This window comes from Orycteropus afer, unplaced genomic scaffold (assembly GCF_000298275.1).
Source record: "Orycteropus afer afer isolate SDZICR_OR568_19922 unplaced genomic scaffold, OryAfe1.0 scaffold00013, whole genome shotgun sequence".
Taxonomy (NCBI): Eukaryota; Metazoa; Chordata; class Mammalia; order Tubulidentata; family Orycteropodidae; genus Orycteropus; species Orycteropus afer.
The window spans coordinates 13,753,856-13,768,571 of record NW_006921600.1 but is presented as its reverse complement, the minus strand read 5'-3'; the positions used below and the strand labels follow the sequence as shown (position 1 = coordinate 13,768,571).

At 38.7% G+C, this 14,716-nt stretch overlaps 1 protein-coding gene and 1 non-coding gene across 2 annotated transcripts in view; both read right to left on the bottom strand.

Moving 5' to 3' along the window:
* The window catches only part of KCNH1 (potassium voltage-gated channel subfamily H member 1), a 705,904-nt gene that overhangs the window by 463,608 nt on the left and 227,580 nt on the right, over positions 1-14,716 (bottom strand). The gene's annotated exons all lie outside the window — the stretch shown is intronic.
* Positions 4,991-5,097, bottom strand: LOC122151340. The gene has a single exon (XR_006164110.1). It is a non-coding gene; the product is annotated as a U6 spliceosomal RNA (small nuclear RNA).

Genomic DNA, 14,716 nt, shown 5'->3' with positions numbered 1-14,716 from the left:
TTCAGAATTGACTCGATGGCAGTGGTTTATATATATATAAGTTACAGTTAAAACGGAAGAAAATTAAAACAAGACCACAAGAGCCAAAGTATGACCTTGAGTATTTCCCACCTGAATTTACAGATCATCTCAAGAATAGATCTGACACATTGTACACAGCAAGTTGTGGGATGACATCAAGGACATCATACATGAAGAAAGCAAAAGGTTATTAAAAAGGCAGAAAAAAAAACCCATCAAAATGGATGTTAGAAGAGACTCTGAAACTTGCTCATGGATGTAGAGTAGCTAAAGTGAATGGAAGAAATGATGAAGTAAAAGAGTTGAGAAGGAGATTCCAAAGGGTGCTGGAGAAGACAAAGTAAAGCATTATAGTGAAATATGCAAAGATCTGGAGTTAGAAAACCAAAAAGGAAGAACACTCTCAGCGATCCTCAAGCTGAAAGAACTGCAGAAAAACTTCAAGCCTCAAGTTGCAATGAGGATATCATTCAATGATGTAGTATGAGGGATATCATTGCTAATGTCAGATGGATCTTGGTTGAAAGCAGAGAACATCAGAAAAAGTTCTGCTTGTGTTTTATTGACTATGCAATGGCATTTGACTATGTAGATGCTAACAAATTATTGGTATATATTGCAAAGAATGGGAATTCCAGAACACTTCATTATGCTCATGAGAAATCTGTATATAGACCAAAAGGCAGTCATTCAAACAAGACAAGGGGATACTGCATGGTTTAATATTGGGAAAGGTATGCGTTAGGACTATATCTTTCACCATACACATTCAATCTGTATGTCGAGCAAATAATCCAAGAAGTTGGACTATACAATGGGTTCAATGTTGGAGGAAGACTCATTAACAATGTGCAATATGCACATGACACAACTTTGCATGCTGAAAGCAAAGAGGACTTGAAGCACTTACTGAAGAAGATCAAAGACTATAGCCTTCAGCATGTATTACACCTCAACATAAAGAAAACAAAATCCTTACAATAAGCAACATCAGATAAAGGGAGAAAAGATTAAAGTTGTTAAGGATTTCCTTTTATTTGGATCCACAATCAGTGCTTATGGAAGCAGCAGTCAAGAAATCAAACAATATTTACAGTGGGCAAATCTGCTGCAAAAGACCTCTTTAAAGTGTTAAACAGCAAAGATGTCACTTTGAAGACTAAAATGCACCTGATACAAGCCATGGTATTTTCAATCACCTCATATGCATGTGAAAGCTGGATAATGAATAATGAAGATGGAAGAAGAATTGAAGCATTTGAATTATGGTGTTAGCAAAGAATATTGAATATACCATGGACTGGCAGAAGAATGAACAAATCGGTCTCAGAAGTACAATGAGAATGCTTCTTAAAAGCGAGATGGCAAGGCTTTGTCTCACATACTTTGGACATATTATGAGGAGGGACAAGTCCCTGGCGAAGAACATAATGGTTGGTAAAGTAGAGAGACAGAGAATAAGAGGGAAACCTTCAATGAGATGGATTGACACAATAACTGCAACAATGGACTCAAACATACCAAAAATTGTGAGCATGGTGCAGGACCGGGGACCATGTGTTTCATTCCCTTCTACATTGGATCACTATGAGTTGGAACTGATTCAAAGGCACCTAACAGCAATAACAACATGCCAGATGTTACCACAGGAAGATGTGACAGTCAGAAGAGTCCCCATGGGTCAAGAAAAGACATCAATCTGGATAAGCTGTTGTTTTATCTTTCTATGTATGACTTTGGGCAAGGTGTTCTCTCTGAATCTCAGATTCCCCAACAGCAGGGAATAGACTCAGTGGTCAGCCAAGCCCGGCTTCTAAACCTGGCTCCATCCCTGAGTGGCTCTGTGAGTTGAAGATAAGTTACCTAACCTTTCTAAGTTGGTTTCCTCGTCAGCAAAACAGAGTTAATGACAACTACCTTGAGGAGTTGTGAGGATAGGATTCAATGTGATAATGTTTATAAAGCATCTCAAAGAGTGCATAGCATATTGGAACACAGTAAGTGGTAACTATTATTAGTTCCAAGACTGTTATTCCCTATATAAAAATATTAAAACAATCTTTTCATATGGAAAAGAGCTAGGAAGAAAATTTGAAGTGCTGAAACACTATAATATGGAATTTACTCAGAACTCCACAGTTGCCTGGGTAATTTGTGTTTTACTGTATCAGCAAGGATTATAGGAAAAAAGGCAAGGGAACTTTGATAAGATCAAATCAATCCTGGAGTCACTGTTTAAGATGAATATTATTTTATACAATCAAGAGTTCCCTGAATTCAGAGCCCTCCAAAATCTAGAAATGTAAACATTTTTATATGTTCTCTGTTTTAAACTCCATTTTTATAAACTATGGCTAAAGAAAGTCTCTTATTAGTATTAGCTAAATCATAGCAACAGATATCAACAGTAGGCTAAGCCCCACCTGCCCGACCCTGATAGGTTATGACATTAAAGTCTTCAAAAGACTGTTGACATCTTGACTCATCCTGGCCATGGCAGTGGAGAAAATCTGTGTGCTCATCTGTCAAAACACAATGTCTCCCTCACAGCATGGTTCATCTTCCAGCTGTGCCATGGACTTTGCCCACATAGCCCATACTGAGATTCAAGGACTCCCTCTGTGTTCTCAAGGTACTCTGCAAGTACATCTGCATTCACTCATCCACTTAATCAACACTTAATGGGCATTTACTGTAAGCGGTTGGGCTCTCAACATTCAAGAACCCATGACCTATCAGTATACCCACTACCGCTGAGTTGATTCTGACTCCTAGCAACCCCCATTGGGTTTCCAAGATGGTACATATTAACAGAAGTAGATTAAGTAGATTGCCCAGTCTTGCTTCCATGGAGTGGCTAGTGGGTTTGAACCACCAATGTTCTAGTTAGCAGTCAGATGCCTTAGGCACTGTGCTACCAGAGCTTCTCACAGAATAGATCAGCATAGATGGACACAAATACCAGCCACTGGATCCACAAAGTGGTAGACAGCACTGGCTTTGAAGTCCAACAGTGAGAATAAGAATGTCAGCTCTACTCTTTAGCAACAATATATCACTCTAAGCCTCAGGTTTCTCTCTTATAAAATGGAGATTAAGTCTCATTTCTTGAGTTACGAAGATAAAATTAAATTAGATAATAAACATAAAGCATTTAGCCCAGTACATGTCTGGCACATGGCAAGTGCCTAATAAATGGTAACTATCCACCAGCCACTCCTCAGAAGGAAGACAGGGCAATCTACTTCCGTAGTGATACTGCCTCGGAAACCCAAGGAGGGGTCGCTATGAGTCAGGTCCGACTCGATGGCAAACAACAACATCTCTAATGACAATCACCCATCTGTCAAGTCCCTAGGTGGTACAAATGGTTAAGCACACAATTATTAGCCAAAAAGTTAACAATTCAAACCTACCCAGAGGTGTCTTGGAAGACAGACCTGGCAATCTGTTTCCAAAAGATCACAGCCTTGAGAAACCTATGAAGCTGTTCTATTCTGTATACATAGGATTGCCATGAATCAGAACTGATTCAATGGCAGCTAACAACAACAAAATCCTTCTGTCAGTTTGTGGTACTAAGGGGGCAGGCATGTTGCTGTGATGCTGCACGATCACTCATGGTGAACAGGTTTGAGTGGAGCTTTCAGAGTAAGACTAGGAAAGGCCTGGTGATCTACTTCTGAAAATTAACCAATGAAAACCTTATGGATTACAACAGAATATTGTCCGCTATGATGAACTACCTAGGTCAGAAGGCACTCAATACTTAGTGGCCGTAACAATGGACTCAAACATACCAATGACTGTGAAGATGTACAGGTCCAGGCAATGTTTCATTCTGTTATATACAGTGGGGGGAGTCAGCATCAGTCAGAGACAATGTGATGGCAACTAAAAAGAATGACATGTTTTACAGTATAATAATTATCACCACTACAGTATAAAGAGATGTGTGCAGCCGTAAATGTTTGTTGATTCTAAATTGGGGAGTGGGGGATGGTGTTGGCTTTAAGAACCAGGAGAAGGTATGACTGTAAGAGTGGAGGAGAGACAGGGCAGCCAATAGGTCAAAGTTCAGCAATATTCTAAGATCCTGGGGCGAACAAGGGGCTGAGAGGCCTGGAGTATTGGTGAAGACAGGACCAATCCAACAAGAAAGTTTCCAAGTGTTTGAGATGAGCTACCTGAGGAGAATGTTAAATGTTCAAAATATGAGTTTCTGGCCCAATCTCAGGGGCTCAGATACAGGAGATCAGGGTGGAACCTGAGAATATGTATTTTCAACAGGCAACCTACATGATGTTAATGCATCCAAGTTTGGGAATCACAGTCCTAGTATACCTAGAATCAGAGAGCAGGAAGTTGACTCTAATGCTAAACCTCTCCTGAAATTGGGACCTCCTGTCTTTTACCCAAGACTCTAGCAGGACTGACTGCAGCTGTGGAAGGTCATGTAGTGGTTCAAGCCCATATCCTCAGGGATAAAGATGGGCTTCCCAATTGCAATATATCGTGAGGCCAAGTGTCTTTCTGAGGTTAGTAATTGTTAATGATGTGCTCGTTTACTTACCTTAGCTAATTTAATTTCCATACTACCTTGAAAGATAAACACAGCCCTTTATTTTACAGATGAGAAAACTGGAGGCTTAGATAGGATAACCACTATGCCCAAGGTCGTACATTTAGTAAAAGATGGGATCAACCAGCCAGTTGGTAATTTCATCACGCCCTTTTACACAATGGTAAAATGTATTGTTGCTAGGGGGCAATTCCATATATCAATCTCTGGCTATATCTTTCTTTCTTTTTTAATTTTTATTGTAATTTGGGTGAAAGTTAACAGAGCAAATTCATTTTCCACACAGCAGTTCATACACATTTTTTTTCATGACATTGACTGCAATTGCCCACAATGTAACAGCTCTCTTTCCCTTCCTCCCTGTAGTTACCTCTTCCCTGTGTCCTTAAAAATATGCAATGCTTCACAAATTTGCCTGTCATCCTTGTGCAGGAGCCATGCTAACGTTCTCTATATCATTCCAATTTCAGTATATGTGCTGCCAAAGCAAGCACTCTAGCTATATCTTTCTTGTAGATCTGGCTTAAAACCTTCAACCTGAAGAAATTAAACTTCCTTTAAAATTCCCAAAGTGCTGGACCAAAAATCAAACCTAAACCCACTGCCACTGAGTCGATTCTGACTCATGGTGACCCTGTAGAAGAATAGAAATGCCCCATAGGGTTTCCAAGGCTGTAATCCTTATGGAAGAAGATTGCCTCATCTATCTCCCATGGAGTAGCTGATAGGTTCAAAACAACGACATTTTGATTAGCAGCTTAATGTTTTAACCATTGTGCCACCAGAGCTCCTAAGCACTGAACACAGAAATCTATTTCTGCTGCTGTTCGACCAATAAATGCTGAATAAATACAGATGTGGAATAGTATGTATCAGTCATATCTTCTCTCAAAGAGCAGAAAACACATTCATTTTTACTATTCCATCTGTTTTAGTATTTAAAAAAAAAACAAAACTTTTATTGGATTGCAACATAAAAATAATGTCTTTTGTAAAACATTTAAAATTGTTTTGTTTACCAGGTCCCATTCTTTTCTCTATGTGTTACCATGCTGTTTGTTACTTTTTTTTGTTCAAATAGAATTTTTTCATTTTTATGCATTCATTTCAAAAACCCTGGTTATATAAAAAGACACAAAGAAGTCTTCTGTACTGCTTAGCACTTTTTATTCTCTATTTTTTTTCTTTATACCTTCCCTTGATGAGGATTCACCTCTCTTTTCTAAATAGTCCCAAATGGATCTGTCAATTTGTTTTCAGTGTTCCTAGCATAGTGGCTAAGGCACTTGACTGCTAACCAGAAAGAAGGCTGGTGGTTCAAACCCACCAGCCACTCCTCGGAAGGAAGGTTGGGCAATCTACTTCTGTAGTGATAACGCCTCGGAAACCCAAGGAGGGGTCACTATGAGTCGGGCTGACTCAACGGCACATAACAACAACAACAAATCTACGTTCACTATTTCTGCTTCATTTTGTGGGACCACTGTGAAGAGGATAGGTCACTGCAGCACCAACATTCATGTCTCCAAGCCCACTATCCATCCCCACTCCACATGGCCATTGTCAGCTAGCAGAGCACACACTCTCCTCATTCACTAAAGCTTCCCAATTCTTCCTGTTTGCAGCAACCCCCACCATTATACCCACAATTATAACAATTATAAACACATGCAGTGTTTTGATTCATGCTACTTTGCCTAATACATAAACATATAGCAAGTAACAAGGAGCAAAAAATATCACAGAATTTTAAGCAACCTAGAGGGAGAGATGATCTCTGCAAGGGGCATTACCTATATCACATCACTTTAGTTAGGGAGTTTTTCATTCAGTCTAAAAAGACTGCTTCTCATGCATCTCTATTTTCAATACGTGTATAGTGATGACACTCTTCCAGTCAATTAATAAGCACTCACTACCACCATTGCCTTCAAAAAGCTTTCAATATGTTAAGAAGATAAAAGTACACACATATATGGAATATACACTTCTCAAAGGAAGGTTTAAAGCCTTGTTTTTTATACAAGCCTCTGCCATGAGACATTCAACACTTTCTTCACTCTTAACCAACACCCTGAAACACATTTCAGCTAATTAACAAACTTTGTATGTCTTATCAATAGGCCTTCCCTGCTCTTGGAGGAATATAGTTGACAACAATTCTTCTGAGAAGTTTTAATTCTCAAAACCCTTTATACAGTTTCTACATCATTTGAACCTCAGAAGGAAGGCTGGGCAATCTACTTCCTTAGTGATAGCGCCTTGGAAACCCAAGGAGGGGTCGCTATGAGTCAGGTCTGACTCGACAGCACATAACAACAACACATCATTTGAACTCCCTTTTCTATATACTATGGTCATGGCATGCTGTTGCTGGTATGGGCTGAATAATCCCAATTAAAAAAACAAAACAGAATTATCTAAACAAAATTGGGCTCCTAGTCTGTGGTAACTAAAGAGCTCTGGTGGCGTAGTGGATAAGGCATTTGGCTGCTCACCAGAAAGTCCATGGTTCAAATCCACCAGCTGTTCCACAGAAGGAAGATGGGGTAATCTACTTCCATAAAGATTTACAGCCTCAAAAACCCAATGGGAGTTACTATGAGTCAGAATCGACTCGATGGCAGTGAGTTTGGGGTTTTTATTTATTTATTTATTTATTTATTTATTTATTTGAGTCTGTAGTGAACTCAAGATTTAAAAACTCACCTGTCAAACTTGAAATAATTCTGGAAATTCAAGTGAGAAAAAAAGAATTGTTCTGTCACTAGTCACTTTTGTGTTTTCCTGATAATGTCACCAACCTACCTCTGAGTCTCATTGGACTTACCAGTACACAGCATGTAATATATACAAAATCTTTGCATAGAAATTTTGTGAGATTCAAACCAAACCTACTGTCATCAAGTTGGTTCCAACTCAGAGCGACCTTATAGGACAGAGCAGAACTGGCCCATAGGGTTCCCAAGGCTATAAATCTTTACAGAAGCAGACTGCTACATCTTTAGCCCATGGAATGGCTGGTGGATTCAAACTGCCGACCTTTTGGTTAGCAGTTGAGAGCTTTAAAAATTGTGCCACTAGGGCTCCCTTCAAAGAAGTGAAAACTCAAAAAACCCAAACTCACTGCTGTCAAGTTGATACCAACTCATAGCAATCCCTCCTTGAGTCTCCAAGGTGGTATCTCTATGGAAATAGATTGCCCAGTCTTCCTTCTGAGGAGTGGCTGGTGGGTTTGAACCACCAGCCTTCTGGTTAGCAGTCAAATGTCTTAGGCACTACCCCACCAGAGTTCCCCAAAGAAGTGAAGAGATAAAAATAAACCATAGAAAGTGTTATATAATTATTAAGAAATTATTTTAGTATTAAGGAAAAAAGTCTTTTCTAAACTCACTGCCATCGAGTCAGATCCAACTCATAGCAACCGCTCCTTGGGTTTCTGAGGCAGTATCACTACACAAGTAGATTGCCCAATCTTCCTTCCGAGGAGTGGCTGGTGGGTTTGAACTGCCAGCCTTCTGGTTAGCAGTCAAATGGCTTAGGTACTACACCACCAGAGCTTCTTTTTTTTTTTAGGATAATTAAAAAGATAATGTTAATTAATTCAAAGCACAGAATCTCTGACATTCTCATGTAAACATACCAGATATTAGCTCGTGACACCTAGTGTCAATCACAGCTGAATGATGATATCAACAACTGTTCAGCACTTTAACTAAAAAAAAAAAAAATACATTTTCTGCAGACCTATTTTTTTACTGCTATCCTGAATTGTGTGATCCTGATTCACCCATTCACTGTTTTCCTCATTTTGTCAATATCTGAATGTTTACTATGTGCCAGAAACTGTGCTATATGCCAGAAATTTGCGAAGTAACAACATACAACCCTTTTTCTCCAGCCAAGTTAGGTTTGAACATAATTAACCAAGCAAGAAAAGTATACAACTATAATATAAAGATGCTTTGGTCTGTGTGTGTACAGAGTATTGAAGGAATGCAGAAAAGACAATAACCAAGTCAGTCTGGAAGATGCCTCATGGAGAAGGTGCCATCTCTGCAGGCTCTTAAAGGATGAGTTCCTTTCTGAATTCTTGCTAGAAAGGAAGCACTAGGTTCAACTAAAGGGAGAGGAAACCCAATAAATGAAGCCAGTGGATCTAGCAAGCACAAACATGCAATCCAAATCACTTGGAAAACAATGATACAGGCATGGAAACAGTCTAAACTCTTATTTTTTACAGTCAGAGCCCTTCACAATCTGCCTTTTACCCAACCTTTCAGTGTTATATCCTATTAGATGTCCAAGATTACTATCAGTATGACCTCGAGCATATATAAAATGAGGATAATGATGTGCTAAATTCACAAGGATTCTTGTGAAGCACTACAGAGATAAAGAACAAATTTAGCACTTATTAAGTTCTCAAAAAATGTTAATTAATATAGCTGAAACTGCTAGTTGCTTATCCAATATATATTTCTCCTTCTTTCATACTAAGGACTCTATGTTGTTCAGGGCAGCAATATACTCAGATAAAAACTACATTTTCTATGAGTGATCAATATGGTGGCATTGAGGAACAGGAAGACATAGAGAGGTGTATGGGAAGTACAGACAACAAAGATGAACTCTTTTGCACATATGGTACTGCGTTGTCAGTGAAGGCAAACATTGATCTATGGTGGATAGATGAGTGGACAGGTTGAACTATTAGGTATATCTATGCAGGGGGAGTGTTCCCATGACCATGTATAGGGTTGGCAGACAACGGTTCTACAATTGTATTTTTATGTTCTGTAAGAATTTCTGGGTATATAGTAGTATTGACAAGGGACAAGGTTGTAATCACTTCTTGGCCATAGCCACCTACCTGGAGGAAGTGAGTAGTTGGACCTGTGTACTCAGGACCATGGTCACAGGGGACATCGAGCTCAATTGGCATAATGTACTACACAAAAACATTGTTCCACATCCTAATGAGATACCATCATGCCCCCGCACTAATAGCAAAGTTCAACAAGACAGAAAATAACAAATGCTGGTGAGGATGTGGAGAGATTGGCACTCTTATTCACTGCTGGTGGGACTGTAAAATGTTACAACTACTGTGGAAAGCAGTGTGGTGATTCCTTAAAAAGTTGGAATTAGAAATACCATTTGATACAGGAATCCCATTACTAGGTATATATCCTAAAGAAGTGAAAGCCATGACAAGAACAGACATATGCACACCCATGTTCATCACAGCACTATTTACAATAGCCAAAAGATGAAAACAATCTAGGTGCCCATCAACAGAAGAATGGATAACCAATCTATGGTACATACACACAGTGGAATGTTATATAACCCTAAAGAATAATGTAGAATCTACCAAACACCATATAATATGGATGAACTTGGAGGATGTTATGCTGAGTGAAATAAGTTAATCACAGAGGGGCAAATATTGTTTTAGTTCATTCTTGTAAAAAGTCAAGGAAAGTTTTATATATGGAAGGGCACTTTCTTTGTTGGTTACCAGAGTGAGAGGGGCAGGGAGGGAACTCTGCAAAAAATAAAATAAAAGATAAATAAATGTAAAAACTAAAATTATAAATATCACAGAAGAAAAACTAGGAGCAAACCTCAGGACCCTGATTTATGGCATAAATAGACTATCAAACATAACTAAAAATGCATAAGCATCAGAAGACAAACTAGATGACTAGGACCTCCTAAAAATCAAATACTTAATATTCATCAAAAGACTTCTCAAGAATAAGAAAAGAACCTACAGATAGGAAAAATATTTTGGTAATGAAATATCAGTCAAGGGTCCAATATCTAAAATTTACAGAAAACTCCAACATTCAGCAACAAAATGACAAACAATGCAGTTATTTAATAAAATAATTTATTTTATTAAATAATTTAATAAATACCTGAAGAGATGCTCACAACTGTACCCATTACTGTTGTTGTTGCCATCAAGTAAGCTCTGACTCACAGTGACCCTACATACAACAGAACAAAACACTGCCCGGTCCTGTGCCAGCCTCACAATCCATGCTATACCTGAGCCCACTGTTGCAGCCACTGTGTCAATCCATCTCATTGAGGGCCTTCCCTTTTTTCATTGACCTTCCACTTTGCCATTGCTACTCATCGTTGTTGTTGTTGTTATGTGCCGTCGAGTCGGCCCTGACTCATAGCGACCCCTCCTTGGGTTTCCGAGGCAGTATCACTATGGAAGTAGGATTGCCCAACCTTCCTTCCGAGGAGTGGCTGGTGGGTTTGAACCGCCAGCCTTCTGGTTAGCAGTCAAGTGCTTTAGCCACTATGCTACCAGAGCTCTTTGCTACTCATTAGAGGGATGCAAATCAAAACTTCAGTGAGATACCATATCATATCAGCAATAATGACAATGACCAAAACACAGAAAATAACAAATACTGGCAAAGTTGTAGAGGGACTGAAATTCTCATACAATATTGCTGGGAATGTAAAATTGTACAAACACTATGGGAAATGTTATGGCACTTCCTCAAAAAGCTAGAAATTGAAATACCATATGATCCAGGAACTACACTCCTAGATATATATCTTAGATGTAATAGCCATGATACAGATTGACATATGCCCACCCATGTTCATTGTAGCCTAATTCACAATAGCACAAAGACAGAAACAACCTAAGTGTCCATTGATGGATGAATGGATAAATTGTGGTAGATACATACAATGGAACACCACACATTAAAGAATAACAATAAATCCTTGAAACATCTCACAACATGGTTGAACCTGGAGGGCATTATGGTGAGTCAAATAAGTTAATCACAAAGGGACAAATATCATATGAGACCATTATTATAAAAAGTCAGGAAAAGGTTTACACACAGAAACATTCTTTGATGGTTGTCATTACAAGAGAGGTAGGAGGGAAAATCACTAACTAGATAGTACATGCATGCTAATTTTGGTGAAAAATTATATACACAATATGGGGGAAGTCAGTACAACATAAACAAGGCAAAGAATGACACTGAAACATACACAAGAGTCAAAGGCAACAATGGTAAATACTATTACATATACAATCCTGAAACAATAGCAATAACAAAAAATAATGTACAAGTAGATACATAGATATTTATGTAAGCTTATGAAAGGTCATATGGGAGTACACCCACATGCATGTATAGGGTTGGAAGTCAATATACCTACATATATATTTGTATATACTGTAAATACCCATGTGTATAATAGAGTGCACAAGGGCACAGTCATGAAAACATCATATCCAGAACCAAACATCTCCTGGAACTAAGATATTGAATTTGAGGGCTAGGAACCATAGTCTTGCAGGACATCTAGGTTAATTGTCCATAAAGACATAACATAGTCCATAAAGACAATGTTCTACATCCTATTTTGGTGAGTAGTGACTGGGATTTTAAAAGCTTGCCATCTAAGTTACAACTATTGGTCTCTTTTTATCTGGAGCAAAGAAGCATGAAGAAAACTAATGACTCAAGGAAACAATTAGTCCAAAGTATCCAAAGTACTAACAGACCACATGAATAACAGCCTCAGCTAACCTGAGACCAGAAGAACTTGGCAGTGTCCAGCTACCACAACCAACCACCCTGACTGGGATCACATGACATGGTACTGAATACAGTGGGAGAAAAAGGTACAACAAAATTCAAATTCATAAAAACAAACAGCCTTACTGATCTGATAAAAACTGGTGGAACCTCTGAAACTATAGCCCCAAATACTGTTTTGGCCCTCTTCTGCTGCTCTAACAGAAAATGCCACAAGTGTGTGACTTTTACAAAAAGGGATTTATTCTCTTACAATTTAGGAGGCTAGAAGTCCAAGTTCAAAGTGCCAGGTCTAGGGGCTGGGTGCAGGCCCCTTGACCTTGACCTTCAGCTCTGCCTCTTGCTCCCAGCCCACTAGAGCTGGAGGCATCCCCTAACTCAAGTAGTTGCTGGTTGCCGAGTTGGATAAACCCAAGGTCAACAAGTAAAATGGCACAGACCCAAGATTTTCAAGCAACATGACATGCCATTAGTTCAAGTCCAGAAAACAGTCTCAAGTCTGGCAGACAACATCTCATGGCAGGCCACTGAGATGAAGACTCGGCCAAATGCAGGATCCAGATGTGCCAAGAAGCTGGAAACATTTGTCAAAGCATCTTCTTATATACTGGAAGCAGATCACATCCCTAAGGCAGCTAATCAGCTGCCCACAGTAGATTCCAGAATGGAGTTGATTACCAGTCTCATGATGGGGAATAATTACATCCAGCTGCCCAGCCAATCAAAACCAGAACCAGCCAAGTTGACATATAACCTTAACTACCACAGATTACCTTTTAACTTAGAACTGAAACCACTCCTGTGGGATCACCTTTCAGTCACATAGAAGACAGTCCCATACAGTGAACAATAACACCCAGGAGGAATATATTCCTCAGAACAATCAACTATATTAAGCCAAAGGGCAGCATTTGCCCAAAAGTAAAATTAAGAAGCTAGGAAGGGGCAGGAAAACTCAGTGAACAGAAACAGGGAACCCAAAGTGGAAATGCGGAGAGTGCTGACAGTTATGGGAATTGCAACCAATGTCACAGAACAATATGTGTATAAATTGCTGAATGGGAAACTAATTCACTCTGTAAACTATCATCTAAACTATAATAAAATATCAGAAAAAAATAGAGTACAATTGGAAGATATCTATGGAGACTCTGGATTGTATAGTTATTGAACACAGATATTAAAATAATTATAAGAGTTTAATAATTATAATATATTAAGCATAATTGCATTAATTATCCTTAATATATTTGACAAAACAAAAGGCAAGATAAAAAGCAGAGGGAAAACTATACCTGATAGAAGCTAGGAGATAATAAAAAGAATGAGGAGCAATGAAAGGTAATATATTTAAATAAGTAAAACATCAATGAAAAATACATATAGAATATATATATTTGAGATGATCAGGAAAGAAAGAGAGGATATGAGAGAATATAATACCAGAAATCAGGAATGAAAAAAAAGGACAGCATAACAACGTATAACATAGACTTTAAAAAGATAAAAGGATTTTCTTTATCAACAACTATACATCAAAAACTGAAAATTTAGGGACTTCCGGTAAGATAGAGGAAAAGACAGACAAGCGACGCAGACCGTCTTCAACAAAGAAAAGAAAAATCAATTGACAGAGATAAAAAAGATAGTCCTGGAGCACTGAGCTTTGAAAGGAAGTATACAGAGGTGGATTAGGCACCAACTAATGGAAAACCCTGAATGAAAAACCCTGAAAGTGAGTACAGAGACAGTCAGAGCTGCAGACTGTCAGCTACCCTGACAGGACCAACAGCCTGAATATTTCCAAGTCGTACTGGAACCTGAGAATTGACCTAAAGATCAGCCCTGAAGAGCTGCAGAGACACTGTGCTAGTGGCCTATACTAGGAAGGGAAAGAGCAAGGAGGGAGACAACCTGAGCTGTTGACTTTCTGTTGTATGGAGGGAGCAGCCATTTTGATTATTTACATGTGGTGACCATTTTGGATATTTAAAGTGACCAGTGGTACAGCCACTTTGAATGTTTACAAGTCGTGGCCATTTTGGATATTTAAAGTGACTGAGGGTGCAGCCATTTTGAATATTTACAAGTGGCAACCATTTTGGATTTTAAAGTGATAGCATTCTCATTTGGATTCCAGGGACCTAGGAATAGGCTCTGTTTGCCAAGGTCAGAAGGGACATAAAAGAGGCTGACAACAGGAAAGGTGACAGGTGGTGAGTGTATAAGTGCTGTCAACTAGTGAATAGAGGAGCACAGCACAATACCTTGTGTAGATAACATACAAACAAAACAAAAATGGGGCAAGTCACTCAAACATACAATCACCAATTAAATATGAACACAAAAATGTCACAATGCCTTGGAGACAACAGACCATCACAGTCCACACAAAGAAGCAAGATAAAGCAGGAGAAACAAGGGATCAGGATACAGACTTAAAACATATCTCTGAGGAAGATGCAGCATTGGAACTCCCTGATAAAGAATTCAAAAGAATTATATTTAGGTATCTTCA